The sequence below is a fragment of the Carex rostrata genome, chromosome 12 (assembly GCF_964058835.1).
Source record: "Carex rostrata chromosome 12, lpCarRost1.2, whole genome shotgun sequence".
NCBI classification, from domain to species: domain Eukaryota; kingdom Viridiplantae; phylum Streptophyta; class Magnoliopsida; order Poales; family Cyperaceae; genus Carex; species Carex rostrata.
Window position 1 is genome coordinate 4316601 of NC_135929.1, and position 16094 is coordinate 4332694.

A 16094-nucleotide genomic window follows, 5' to 3' on the forward strand; every position below is an offset into this window, starting at 1 on the left:
CTGTACGAGACACCGACAGCTCAGCATCTGGTACATCACTGACCGAGTGACAGGTCATTAACTTATTATCATATCTGTTATTTATTATTTAATTTTAATTTATTTCATGATTGTATTTTATTGTGTATTTGTGTGGAAAAAATTCAGGGAATGACAGGTTGACTGTACACAGCATATCAGGCTACATATCATAACTGTCGCTGGGTCCCATCTGTCAACATTGCTGCAGTGTCACATACTTTCAGTTTTTAATTTTTTTCATAAACCATAATTAGAAGAAATTTTTTTTATGAAGCTAACATAATTAATTTTTTTAACAAAAATCATAAGAACCAAAATGTCATTTCGGTTTTGAATTTTTTTTAGAACCAAAATGGCAATTCAGTCCTAGGTATTTTCATAATTTTTTAACGTATTTTTTTCTCGAAATCAGTGAAAACGGCTGAGACCGAAATAACAATTTGATCTCAAAAAAAGAAAAAAGGGACCGAAATGTCATCTCGGTTCTTATAATTTTTTGTAAAAAACAATACAATCAAGTTGGTGTGGTAAAATTTATTTATGGTTTATAAAAAAATTCTTCAGTTTTTCTACACCGAATTCCTCGTCTGAGGAAACAAATCTGTTGTTATTTTAATGGAATAACATATTTCTATTATTCAAATCCCAACCATTCAATTTCATTGAGATTCGTACATGGAAGTGTCTTCCTTGAAATTCGGATATACAAAACTTTCAATGGCTGAGATCCGAATAACAGGAACCTATTATTCCATTAGAATAACAGCAGATGTATTTCCCTTGTCTGACACCTTTTAGAAAAATAACAACAATAACCCAGTTTTTTGTTGTTGTAAAAAATAAGAAAATAATGTTGTAATTTCATGCATTTGCAAGTATTGTCGGCATGGATGTGTCGGCATTTCTTATATTTCTTAAATTTTCTTATCCAGACATATGCAAATCACAAAAATACTTCTCAAACGTACATCATGCAGAGACATATATAGCTGTTTATTAATGTATATAACTTCACTCTGATATTTTTAAATATATATATATATACACATATATATATATATATAAGGGTAAGCTCAACTCTATAAATAAGGATACTTTTTCTACAAATTAAATAATTTTTCTTAGCTTCACCTTTACACTCATTCAGATGTATTACAGGTGTTACCAGCATCAGGCACTGGTCTATTCTGATTCCAATTTTTTTTTTTTTTTTTTGGGAGGAAAGATGGGAGGTTAAGCAACTGAATTATTTAATACTCTTATTATTACAATAAATGATTTTCTCCATCTGGATTTCGAACCCATGACCTCTCATATAGAGATTATGTGTCTTTGTCACTGAACCAAATGCTGGTTCTTACTTTTGATTCCATTTTTTTCTTTCAAAATATGATCTTTTATCATGCTTCTTTCAGAAAAAAAAAATACAAAATATGTTTGTGGTTAAAATAATTATATAATTATGCATTGTTTTTAAAAGTTTGTCCAACCTTATCCTATTTTATGATTTTGTACTGAATGTTACTATACATTCCCAGGCAACAAAATATTATAAAAAATGTTTATTCAACATAATGTAGGATGGATTCGCTTATCTTAAAAAAAATTATAAAATATTACAGAATAATAGAGAAATGGAGAAAGAGGATCTTAAAATTCTCATGCATAGATGGATCGGTTCAATCTAAGGGCCTGTTCGGCGGATGGAGGGGAAAGAAAATGAAAATGGGATTACAAAAATTTTGAACTGATTTTTACTGTACACGTGGGAAAATAAAATTCACTCTTGAGGGTGTGTTCGGTTGCTACGCGGGAACGGGAATGGGTTTGGGTTTGGGTTTGGATTCAATTTGAATGGCCAAAACACTATTCGCGTGGGAAAAAAAAAATTCACTCTGAGGGCCTGTTCGGCCAGATCACTATTCACGTGGGAAAAAAAAAATTCAATTCAACTGAATTTTTTTTTTTCCCACGGGAACAGTGTTTTTCAGTTCAAATTCCGTGCCCGTGCCCGCGCCCATTCCCATTTGTCGGCCGAACAGGCCCTGAGTGAATTGTTTTTCAGTGGCACGCCGAACACGCTCTGAGGGCCTGTTCGGCGGAGGCTTGGGAATAGGAATAGGAACCGGAAATTTTGAACTGAAAAATTACTGTTCCTGTGGGAAAAAAAAAATTCAGTCTGAGTGAATTTGTTTTTTCCCACGTGAACAGTAAATGCCGAACATGCCCTAAGTGAATTTTTTTTCATAAGTAAACAGTAAAAAATTTACTACAACCAAACAGGCCCTAAAAATTTTTTTTCACTTGTCTTAAATCCTTCGTAGTTTTCAGTTCAGTCAAAAAAAAAGTTGTTATAGAGAATCTAAGCCGGAAACTATAAAAAAAAAAAAAAAACACTTTGGATAATTAAAAAATTCCCAATCCATCTATGCATAAATTTTCCAAGATATCCTTTCTATTCTCCTCTATTATTCTATAATATTTTCTATAAACAAAAATTATCATTTACTCACTCTTTTTGGAAGAATATGTGAAAAATATTCATTACTCAGAATTTTTTTAAAAACATAAAACAATACTTAAACTGTGGACTTAGTGCACTAGTAAGGATTCTCGTCTCTCTTTCAAAATGACACAAATTCAATTATGGATATTAAACTTTGTCGGAGCCCTTTAATAAAACAAAAACTGTACCTCATCACACGTGGCCCCAAAATTTTTTAATATACCATAAACCCAAAAAAAAAAAACCAAAACACCCGTTCTGAGGAAATTCCATATCTACGCAGGCTGCATATTGGCTTTGCGGCCCCAGTCTGGAGGTCGCCCAGCCAATCTGCGGCTCTATATATATATATATAGAGAGAGAGAGAGATGGACTACGGTGAGTTGCGAAGTAAAACACGTTTATACTCCACGCAATATCTTCATTTTCAAAGTTCAAAACATCGATCTGAACCGCTCGACATGCTCTCCATAATAAAATATGCTTGAAAACTAAATTTTACATTTTTTGAAATTTTTTTACTATTTATTAAGCCACTTTGAAAATCTAAAAATCCGGGTAAACAGTAAAAATTTCTAGACCACCGGATCGGCGATTTTCAAAGTAGCTTAATAAATAGTAAAAAATTTCTAAAAAATGTAAAATTTGGTCTCCAAGCACATTTCAATATGGAGATCATGTTGAGTGGTTCGAATCGACATTTTGAACTTTAAAAATGCAAAATATGAGTATGAAGTAAAATAGTCGCTTTATTTTGCAACTCAGCATAGCCCATTTCTCTCTCTCTCTATATATATATTATAACAATTATGTATTATGTTAGTTTGTTTGATTATATTTTGTTATTTTGGATAGATATTGTTGGTTTTTTGTTTTCGTAGATTTTAGAAATATATCGAGTGTCTATTTAGAAATGTGGTTTCATCCACATCCACATGTATACTACCACATTTATCGTTGCTTTATCCACAAAATATGATAAAACAATAAGAAAAAAAAAACTACCAAATATATAGTGGTGTCATACAAAATGTTCCTACCAAGATAAAGCTGATCACTCACTATCTAGTAAACCCAAAATTATAGACTAAACATAACATGATATTAAGTTTTAAGAGCCACTAGTTAGAAATAGAACATCACATTCTTCACATTTTCTTGAAATATCCAATAAAAAAAAACATAAATTTAGCTCCTAAAAAAACGTAAAAAAACTTGGATCTCAACCTACAAATTGATAAAACAATGGTAACTGTTAAATCTCATTGTCTCAATATTTTTTGTAAAAGTTGGAATTGAATAAAATTAACCAAATTAATTACCTCGTGCATCTCTTCTAGCTCTGTTATGACTTTCTTGTGTATCTCGATTGGCTTGGTGTCCTCTTCTCCTCTTATATAGTAAATCCAACCACATCGGAATTCTATTGTGTCATCTTCTTCCCAAAGTAATGAGCCTATGTTCTAGAACAAGGACAGGGCCCTCGTGTTCAGGCCATTCCGACTAGTGGCGAAGCTAGGATTTGAGTCAGGAGTAGGCAGAAATCAAGTCCGGGTTCAAATAAATTGACGGGTTTGGATTCGAATAACATACAATTTACATAAAAAATAAAAGTTTTGGCTTATTGTTACAAAATTAATACTATATGAGTATGAAGATAAGTAGAGGGAGAATTGTGTAAATATAAAATTATCCCATTAAAGAAAAGAACAAGAAGAGCATATGCCTAAACTAGCAAAAAATCTACTTCCTAATTAATACGTCAGGTCGAACAATTTTACAATTGTTCTTTTGTATGTTGGGGATATACATTAATATTTATACATTTGACCGGACATGGTTCATTATGAATCAATTCATATTTTCATAACAATACACTACACCATACATGTTAGTTTATAATAATCTAGAAGTCAATAATACGATAAATTATCATAAAGCTTTGTTCATGAATTGAATGTTTATTTATATATCATTTTGTTGCCTTGAGTATTATTGAATTTATGGATCATTTCGAGTTCATGACTGAAATTGTGAAACTCCATAATATAGATGATATATACTCTTAAAAGGTCACTGACCAAGGTAATTAGCAGGAACACTAATTACCGCGATAAGGTTAGCATGTGGATGAAAAGATGGTTAAGTTTTACAAACCACCTGACACGAGATGTCATTTTAATCACATAGATACATGTTCTAGGAACATGGTATTTGACAGACCCCGAATGAAACATTAAATAGAATTGTGTTCGTGTCATTTATGTTTTCATTCAGTGTCAGGTTCTACAGTATGAGGTATTTATCGTTTCCACTGAGAAATATGTATGTGTGATTGTTATCTAACGCTGTCCGTAAAAAGCAGTCATAACGGTAGCTTTTCCATATGTATAGCTTAGCTGAGGAAGTGATAGTTTACCAAGAATACTATTTGTCTCTTGTATTTTATACGAGCTATAGCATCACTGGGCCCCTTGATAGAGTAAGATTATCTGCTAGCGGTATAATTACAAGAGTAATTATATTTGATAATCTGCTCAAGATCAAGAAAAGATTCAGTTAGCAAGGATGATACACATCTACCTTGAAACTAATCTGATAGCTATGAGACAGAAGAACAGACACAAGTAAATAGTTTACTGGATCGTGATATTGTACAGTACAGCATCATATGTGTAATTGGATGGTCATGATGTATACTGCCAGATACCGCTCATGATTATAGAAGTTAAAACAGTTTTAACTCTATTTACCAACATAACACAGATCCTATTGGGTCACACCATATAGGAGTTAATCGGAGAATCTTATTGTGATTGATTATAAATTGGTTATGATCAATAGTAAGATGGTTATAATTAATTATACGTGTTATAATTAAATTATAAATGTTATGTAAAAATAACAAGTAAAAACATTGGTTAATTTATAAACGTGTGTGACACGTATAAAAGTTAACCGGTTAATTTATAAATGTGCAGGACACGTTGTATAAATTACCGAAACAACAATCGCAAGAAATATAATTGTTCAGAATAATTATATGAATATTATTTGTATTCGGGCTGAGGGCATTCGGGTCTTTTCAGATTCGTCCTTATCCGCATGACACGTCATCGATCCTATCCAGATGACACGTCATCAATCCTATCCACATGACACCTCACCCCCTATGTGGCATGCCTTGTCCGAGTGGTATTTTGGTATTTTCACATCATTTTAGAGGCTATAAATAGAGGAGTGCATGGAGAGAATAAAATACTAATTCATTCGTATCGTTTCGTGTCGAAACGAATCGGTATTTTCTCTCTTTCTCGGTTTCTCTCCCAAATAGTGTTTCGGTTGAGAAAAGAAAGTTATACGTAGTTGACGTATAATCTTGCGGGTTGTTGTGAAGTATATTTACAGGATTGATGAATAGTGTTTTCCCGAATTTCGCGGTATGTCAGTTTTGCTTATTTGTGAAACTGAGTAGCTGAAAATTTGTGTTTACGAGTTTTCGTCTTTTCCTCGTGAATAGTGTTTTTGCAGAATACCGCGGTTTATAGTATTTCTGGCAAAAGAAATAAATCGCTCTCCGGTTAGTCCTGGTGGATAACCGATAGAGGCATCAGACGTTTGATGCTCCGAGGAGAATCATTCCCGTGATGTAGCTCTACTCGCTCGGTCTGCATTCCAACTGTGATTTGGAAACAAGGTATAAATATGTTATATTAATCTATTTAATTGGTAAGTAGATTAAAGTTTTAGAAATAAATCATGGAGTAGATCTGTAAAAGGATTAAATTGGGTTTTGATGTCAAAGTTATACTGAAGGTGGACCGCCTTGGAAAGTTTCCTGACATACCCCGTTTAATCCTGAGCTTAAGTTGGCCGTAGAAATTTTTATTCTACGGTCATTCCGCAGCTTAAGCCTAAACGGGTTTTGGTTACCCCGAAACCCAACAATACGTACAGCAGGTCCATTTAATATTTATAATGCTTAAAGCTTTTTTTTCGAGCCATACTATCTTCTTCCCCAAGTTCCTTCAGCTCATCATTTTCACACTTATATTTCCTCCCAAATTCAATCGACTTACCATGAAAAAAAATGGTAGAATCTACCCAGCCAGAGAATCGCCACAAATCGTTAGAACTAGTTCAGAGATAGACAATACCATTTTTCAAAGGTAGGCAAGTCTTTAATCAAATCCAGATTCTCTGGAAAAAAAATTCCAAGGGTAGGCAGCTGCCTACCCCTGTAGAAAGGTGGCTTTGCCACTAATTTCGACAGATTGTCATAGACATGCCATTAACCCCTGCACGTGTTGATCAGTGTCTGAATGTGGTAGTAGTGACTTACAAAATTATCAGGGTCGATGCCTCGGAGACGGCACACAGTCAGAACATGAGAACATGGTATTCTTTCCAATTGTGACTTCTCACATGTGCATTCCATCGTGCTATTTGCCCTAATGATCACAGTGTATTTGAAATTGGCCTTGGTAAACCGGCCAAAATTGTCAGGTATGAATGCGTGAACTCTCTTTTGTATGGATGTTACCTCAAAATCGTTGAAGTTGCCAAATCCCCCAAGCGTCTTCATACTATTTGATTTCTCCAATCTTTTGTTAATAAACTATGAACAGATAAAAATAGTGAATTAATAATTTATTTAAATGAATTTGTTCAAACTAAATGAAGGAAGAAAAAAGTACCTTATGAACCCGACACGAGAACTGTTGGCCTTGCCTTGCTTCAAATTCCGATTTGGCCCTCCTTTGCCCAAACCATGTGACACATTTATAATATGTGTCCTCAATTATTGCGGCCACCAGTAACTTACGAGATGACCTGAAGACATTATTAAACGACTCAGACCCGTTCGTAGTCATAATTCCCCAACGGTCCAGCGCTTAAAATATTTTCCATGACTTTGGACACTCATTCTTATCTTGATCCAAATATTTATTCACCCCGTCCAACTAGTTGAGAGCATGGTCATACTGACCCTGATCCAAACCCGGGTTCTGACAAATAACTGATTTAATACCTATCAAATCAATACCCGATATTACCAGAATCACAGTAACAGGTCGGATACTGTAATAAACCCTATTAGGACCTGTTAAAACATCACCACCAGTGTAAATGGATATCATAAGAGCCATTTTGAATCGAATACACAAAATACCTAAAATTAAAAATTAACTAAATTAATTATTTACCTAAATAAAAATAAAAATAAATGAAAAGAAGAGAGAAAGAGCACTTATAGTTTAGAAGGTCGCGAGGAGAGAGAATGGAATGAGTGTGAAATGAAAATTCTGCCTCTGAACCGAATTTATAGGCAAATATGAGGCCGCAGACTGGCTGGGCGGCCCCCCAGACGGAAGCCGCTGAGCCAATTTGCTACCTAGATAGATATGGAATTCCTCCGGAACGGAAGTATTTTGATTTATTTTATTTTTTTGGTTTATGGTATATTAAAAAAAATCGGCACGTGGCCACAATGACGAGTGAAAGCGCAGTAACAAACTTACATGCGATTAGAATGTAGAGAAAGGAACTAAGCAAGGCCAATTGCAGATTTAAAATAGTTGTAGAATTCTAAAATTTCTGTTTCGATTTATCACATTTACTGATTCTGCCTCTGTTTAAAGTGTTTGTTTTTTAATATATATATATAGAGAGAGCGCAAAGCTAAAGTGCGATGTGTTTACAAAGATGATTTGATGAGCACAACTAAAATGAATGAATTATGTAAACAAAGTCGATCTTAAATAGAACTATTATATAATTATTGGAACAAAACAGAGCTCAATTTTTTATAATTGAATAACTTAATATCCAATATTTATTAAAAAAAAAAAAACTGATTAACATGACAAACCAATCCAAGTTATCCAATTAGGCCCATTGCGGATCAAATACTATCCATGGCACATGCGATTCTAGACTCATCCATAAATTTTTAGCAATTTCTTTTGAATTAGGCGTGATTTATTATTCTACCATTCTTTTATTGCTCTCCGTTGTTATAACTTCATAATTATTTGATTAAAGATTGACTAGTTTTATCAAACTAGTCCGAATTCATATCACCTACAAGTAACTCAATTTTTAAAAAACCTCTTATTTGACTGAAAACAGATTTTCTATTCAGATTGCAACCGAATACAAATATACAGCTGCATATTCGATCATATAGACTGAATTTTAATACTCGGCTTAAAATGGCTTAAAATGCGGAGTCTATAGAGACTATTCTGGCTTCTTAATTTATGATTTAACTTGGATTGAGATTCCATTACTTCAATTTTAGTTTGAGCACGTATCAAATTTGTTTGGTCACGTTATTAAAAATTGACCATGCCAAGTTGTTTAGTTGTCAATTGCCGAGTGCCACGTTATACAAATTGTATAGCGTGTCATTGTCTCCGTAATTTCTCGTAAATTGTCAAAGGATACAGCTATCCATAATCAATCATTTATGAAAAGTGAGTACGATGTTAGCGGTTTTTAATGAATGAGGCTATATACGGTAATATATATGCATAGTAATTGGTCTGTATTTTGAATTAATATCTTCGTTTATATAGTTCGAACAGTTAATCTCAATTATTTAACAATTTTTTTTTATATAAAAATATACTTACAAACTAATTATTTTTTTAGAAATTTTTTTACTATTTTTTAAATAAATAAAAAATGACTAATTTTGAATGGTCTATAATTTTTATAGATTAGATCAAGTGACATTCAACTTATCTAAAAAAACATGACATTTTTTTTAAAAAAAATTAAAAAATTTGATCTACAAGTACGTTTTTGTTAGTGTAATAATCTAGAAGTCAATAATACGATAATTTATCATAAAGCTTTGTTCATGAATTAGATGATTTATATATCATTTTGTTGCCTTGAGTATTATTGAATTTATGGATCATTTCGAGTTCATGACTGAAATTGTGAAACTCCATAATATAGATGATATATACTCTTAAAAAGTCACTGACCAAGGTAATTAGCAGGAACACTAATTACCGCGATAAGGTTAGTATGTGGATTAAAAGATGGTTAAGTTTTACAAACCACCTGACACGAGATGTCATTTTAATCACATAGATACATGTTCTAGAAACATGGTATTTGACAGACCCCGAATGAAACATTAAATAGAATTGTGTTCGTGTCATTTATGTTTTCATTCAGTGTCACGTTCTACAGTATGAGGTATTTATCGTTCCCACTGAGAAATATGTATGTGTGATTGTTATCTACCGCTGTCCGTAAAAAGCAGTCATAACGGTAGCTTTTCCATATGTATAGCTTAGCTGAGGAAGTGATAGTTTACTAAGAATACTATTTGTCCCTCGTATCTCTATACGAGCTATAGCATCACTGGGCCCCTTGGTAGAGTTAGATTATCTGCTGGCGGTATAATTACAAGAGTAATTATATTTGATAATATGCTCAAGATCAAGAAAAGATTCAGTTAGCAAGGATGACACACATCTACCTTGAAACTGATCTGATAGCTATGAGACAGAAGAACAGACACAAGTAAATTGTTTACTGGATCGTGATATTGTACAGTACAGCATCATCTGTGTAATTGGATGGTCATGATGTGTTGCCAGATGCCACCCATGATTATAGAAGTTAAAACAGTTTTAACTCTATTTACCAACATAACACAGATCCTATTGGGTCACACCATATAGGAGTTAATCGGAGAATCTTATTGTGATTGATTATAAATTGGTTATGATCAATAGTAAGATGGTTATAATTAATTATACGTGTTATAATTAAATTATAAATGTTATGTAAAAATAACAAGCAAAAACATTGGTTAATTTATAAACGTGTGTGTGACACGTTGTATAAAAGTTAACCGGTTAATTTATAAATGTGCATGACACATTGTATAAATTACCGAAACAACAACCGCAAGAAAAATATATATAATTGTTCAGAATAATTATAAGAATATTATTTGTATTCGGGCCGAGGGCATTCGGGTCTTTTCAGATTCGTTTTATCCGCATGACATGTCATCGATCCTATCCAGATGACACGTCATCGATACCGAAACAAACAACCGCAGAAAAATATATATAATTGTTCAGAATAATTATACAAACATTATTTGTGTTCGGGCCGAGGGCATTCGGGTCTTTTCAGATTCGTGCTTATCCGCATGACATGTCATCGATCCTATCCAGATGACACGTCATCGATCTTATCCACATGTCATCATCCTTATCCATTCAATGACATACCTTGTAAATAGGCCGAACTTGGAGGGCATTTTAGTCTTTTGGCAACCGACCCTAAACCCTATAAATAGGGGTGGAGGGGTAAAGAGAAATTAACTAATTCACTCATACCGGTTTCGTGTCAAAACGGATCGGTATTTTCTCTCTTTCTCGGTTTCTCTCCCAAATAGTGTTTCGGTTGAGAAAAGAAAGTTATACGTAGTTGACGTATAATCTTGCGGGTTGTTGTGGAGTATATTTACGGGATCGATAAATAGTGTTTTACCGAATTTAGCGGTATGTCAGTTTTGCATATTGATGAAACTGATCAACCGAAAATTCGTGTTTACGGGTTTTCGTCTTTTTCCCCGTGAATAGTGTTTTTGCATAATTCCACGGTTTACGGTATTTCTGGCAGAAGAAACAAACCGCTCTCTGGTTAGTCCTGGTGGATAACCGATAGAGGCATCAGACGTCTGATGCTCCGAGTCGATTCCTTCCCTGGTGAGGCTCTACTCGCTCGGCCTGCATTCCAACTGTGATTTGGAAACAAGGTATAAATATGTTATATTAATCTATTTAATTTGTAAGTAGATTAAAGTTTTAGAAATCAATCATGGAGTAGATCTGTAAAAAGGATTAAATTGGGTTTTGATGCCAAAGGAATACTGAAGGTGGACCGCCTTGGAAAGTTTCCTGACATACCCCGTTTAATCCTGAGCTTAAGTTGACTGTAGAAATTTTTGTTCTACGGTCATTCCGCAACTTAAGCCTAAAAGGGGTTTTGGATTAGCACCCACCGGGAAACCCCAACAGTGGTATCAGAGCACCAGGTTCTCCCGCTGATTGATTTCTAAAAGTTATAACTTATGCAAATTAGGTGCATATACCGCATATTAGTTTAATTCTTACATTTGCAGCTGAAGTCCAAAACCGATTAGAAATGAGATTTTCTTGGATCGGTTCTACCGACTAAGAAAGTTAAATTAGATTTAAGCTTTCTTTATGCTTTCTTATGAAATATAAACTTTTACATTTCTTGGATCGGTTTTCCAACCGAGAAAGATAAAATAGGATTTTATGCTTTCTTTATGTTTTCGTTTTCAAAACTTTCAACTGCGTTTGAGTATATCTAAGAATGTGATGAAGCAATAAAGTACCCAAGTAAGAACTGCTAATCTCCACCCGTAAACGACAAGGTTAATGACAAGAAAAGTCTCGACTTTTCGTCTAACCCTCGTTTACGTGTCCTGATAGCTGGCCCAAAGGGGACTTTGTCACGTTACCAAATTACTCTATGCTTTTGAAATGGCAAAATTTAGTGTAAGTTTTTGCCTTTTCGAAAACCTTCGGATAAGTAAAGTTCATCGAAGAATGTGATGAAGCAATAAAGTACCTGAGTAAGAGCTGTCATTTCCACAGAAGAAAGAGATGGTTCTGTCTAGGAAAGATTGAGTCTAAGCGGTCCTCGTGACCCCAATCTTTCCTGGGAGCCCCTTTCACGTGTCCTAATGGCTGGCCCAAAAGGAACTTTGTCACGTTACCAAATTGCTTTATGGACCGAAAAGAATATCTGATTTTAAAACATATAAATTGTTTATGTACTTTAAATGGTATAAATAAGAACTGAGCATAGCTGCAAAATAAAGAATTGGTAACTGATAGATTATATACCCGACTTGGTCCCGTATATAAGTAAATTAGATTTACAGCTTAGAGTAAATTAGATTTACTGCTTTAAAATGAAAATGGGTAAAACTAGATTTACCGTCTTTCCAAGGAACCGTGAAAGAAAATTTTCTTTGAAGAAAAATACGAATGTGGGATCACATTTGACATTGTTTCTTTCTGACTTCCTTTCCACGACTGCTTGCTGAAGCATATGAAAGAGGTCTTTTAGAAAAATGTAAATGAGATCATATTCACTATTCTTTCTGTCTGACTTCCTTTCCACGACTGCTTACTGAAGCATATGAAAGAGGTTTCTCAGGAAGATAGAAATTGAATCACAATCGGTATTTTTCTGACAAGCAACTTTCACGAGTCCGTAACGCTGACCAAGGTCAACATTACGAACTGAAAGAAATATACGTGACTCGGTCACATATATAGGTAAATCAGATTTACTGCTATCATATAAAAACGTATAGATTAGATTTACCGTTTTTATAAGAATCCATATAAACTACCTCTACAAGATAGACGGTAGCTAAAGTCAGTTACAAGAACTGACTGCTTAACAAAGCTAAGCGTATCAAAGAGGTACTGATAAGAACATAAACTAATGGAGATCACATTTCGTATTCAAGACTTCCTTTCCACGACTGCTTAATGAAGCATATGAAAGAGGTCGTTATAAAGATACGAATAGAATCACATTTAGTCATTCTTACATATGCTAAGAAAAGAAAGTAATGGGGATCACATTCGATATTTTAGACTTCCTTTCCACGACTGCTTAATGAAGCATATGAAAGAGGTCGCTATAAAGATACGAATAGAATCACATTAATCGTTCTTTCTGACATAAGATAAGAAAAGAAATGGAGATCACATTCAGTATTCAAGACTTCCTTTCCATAATTGCTTAATGAAGCATATGAAAGAAGTCGCTATAAAGATACGAATAGAATCACATTAGTCGTTCTTTCTGACATACCCCTTTGGATATTGCTAGCACTGTTAAGCATAAACACCAACCCATTAAATATTAAGTAGTATGCCCTTCCCACTCTATCCTCCTCACATCATTATTCATTGGTTGTATGATTGAAACCTACTCAGTAGGCATCGCCTTTTACCTTTGGTGGTCGAGGGTTATGTGAGACATAACAAAACAAAATAGAGTGAGGTTACTTACCGATGATTTCTAAAAGAGTTTTAGGCTCGGGGCAAAGTCTTCGTTAAATACACATGATGTTTTAACGAAACTAAGAATCACAAAGAGTTGTGATTAGCAAGTTTGCTTACCTAAGATAACTGATAGTCATGATATGCATACACTGCCTTGGTTATTGGTGAAAACATGGATATTGGTCCTACTGCAAAATGGGAATAGAACAAATTTGCAGTGGGAGTTTTATTATTGGAATAAAACATTACATGAACAAAGCTAAAATCTTTACTTTAAACGTTGTAGAAATATGGCTAAAGAAACGTCTTTCTCTTTACGCTACCTACTCAAAAAGGTAGACATACGTGAGAAAAGGGAATATATCCTAAATACACCGGTCCCTGCTGAAATAGTAGAGAGCAGCTTTGTCAGTACTCACACGCTTCGTATGACAAGCGATGATGAGAAACTGTAAAAGCTTAACTGTCTGTGGAGCCACGAGTTGGCCACAGAAGTTATCCTGAACTCATTTCCTCCCAGCTATTCAGAGTTCATTGTGAACTCCCATAAGCAAGAGTTGGATAAAAGTTTGCAGGAGCCCCAAGGGATGCTGAGGATCACTGATAAAGACATCGAGAATAGCTCTCATGTCCTTATGATCCAAGAAGGTGGGAGGAAGATCAAGAAAGCAAAAGGGAAAAATGGCTATTAAGTACAAAGGCAAAGGGAAGTTGGTTCCAGGAACGAACTCTCCCAAGATAAATGTTTCTGCTAACTCTGACTGCTATTTTAGCAATAGCAAAGGTCACTGGAAGAGAAACTGCCCGGAGTATCTTGGAGATATGAAGTTTGAGAATGTCTCAAAAGTCTCAGTCTCAAGTATTTATGTTATTGAAATTAATGTTGCGACCTCTCTTAATGATTGGGTACTGGATACCGGATCATGTGCTCATATTTGCACGAATATGCACGCACTAAGAGGAAGTTACGCAATAAGGAAGTACAACTCCGAGTTGGAAACGAAGCACATGTTGCAGCCGTTACAGTCGGTAGGATAGAATTGTACTTGCCTAGCGGGTTTATTCTGGAACTAGAAAATGTCTATTTTGTTCCTACCTTTTCTAGAAATATCATATCAATCTCGTGTTTAGAGATGAATGATTTCTCGTTTGTTATAAAGGACAATAGATGTTCTATTTATAAAAATGAGACATATTATGGATCATCTTACTTGTTAAATGGTCTTTATATGCTAGAAATGGAAAACTCCGTGTTTAACATCAATAACAAAAGACTCAAAACGTTTCATGAAAGTATTGACTTACATGAGATATAAGTCTGAATCCTTTGACGAGTTCAAGGAATTTAAGACTAAAGTAGAAAATCAACTGAACAAAAGTATTAAGGCATTACGGTAGGACCGTGGAGGCGAATGCTTGAGTTATGGTTTTCAAAACGTACTTAAAGGAATGTGAGATAGTCTCACAACTCACACCTCTAGGGACACCGCTATGTTACGGTGTTGCCAAGAAAATGAAACAAACCATGCTGGACATGATTCGTTCCATGATGAGTAACGCCACCCTTCCAAAATCATTTTGGGGACACGCACTAGATACTGCCGCACTAACGATAAATATGGTTCCATCCAAGTCAGTTGAAAAGACTCCATACGAGTTATGGTTTGGGAAATCCCAAATATGTCTTATCTTAAAAATGGGGTTGCGAAGTATTTGTCAAACGCCTGACGTCTGACAAACTTGGTCCCAAATCTGACAAGTACTTTTTCGTAGGGTATCCTAAGGAAACGAAAGGATATTACTTCTATTACCAGTCCGAGAACAAATTAGTTGTTGCTCGTCATGGTATACTTTTGGAGAACGAGTTTCTTGCAAAAGGAAGTAGTGGGAGTAATGTAATACTTGAAGAAATTCAAGATGCATTACACAATACAATATCTGAACTAGATCAGATTAACCCACCTCTTGATTTTTTCGGCTGATGAGCATCTGGAAGAACCAAATCCACAAGTAGCTGTGGAAGAGGTTCTAGTCCCGAGCTCAAGTACTTCGATGCAAGTTGAAGTAGAACTGGATCCGCAGACAGTTGTGGATCAAGTTTGACAGCCTGAAGAAAAAGTGCTACGTAGGTCAACAAGAACAGTCCATGCACCCGAGAGGTACTTGGGACTGCACGAGGTCTCAGTTTTTGACACTGAAGATCCTCTGACCTATGCGGAAGCAATGGATAGGCCTGACTCTGATAAATGGCTGGAGGCCATGAGATCCGAAATATAGTCCATGTATGACAACATGGTCTGGAACCTAGTTGTACCACTTGATGGGGTGAAACCCATAGCTAACAAGTGGGTTTTTAAAAGGAAAACAGACATGGATGACAATATGACTATTTACAAAGCACGGCTAGTAGCGAAAAGGTTTCAAACAAATTCTGGGAATTGATGAAACTTTTTCACCCGTGGCTATGTTTA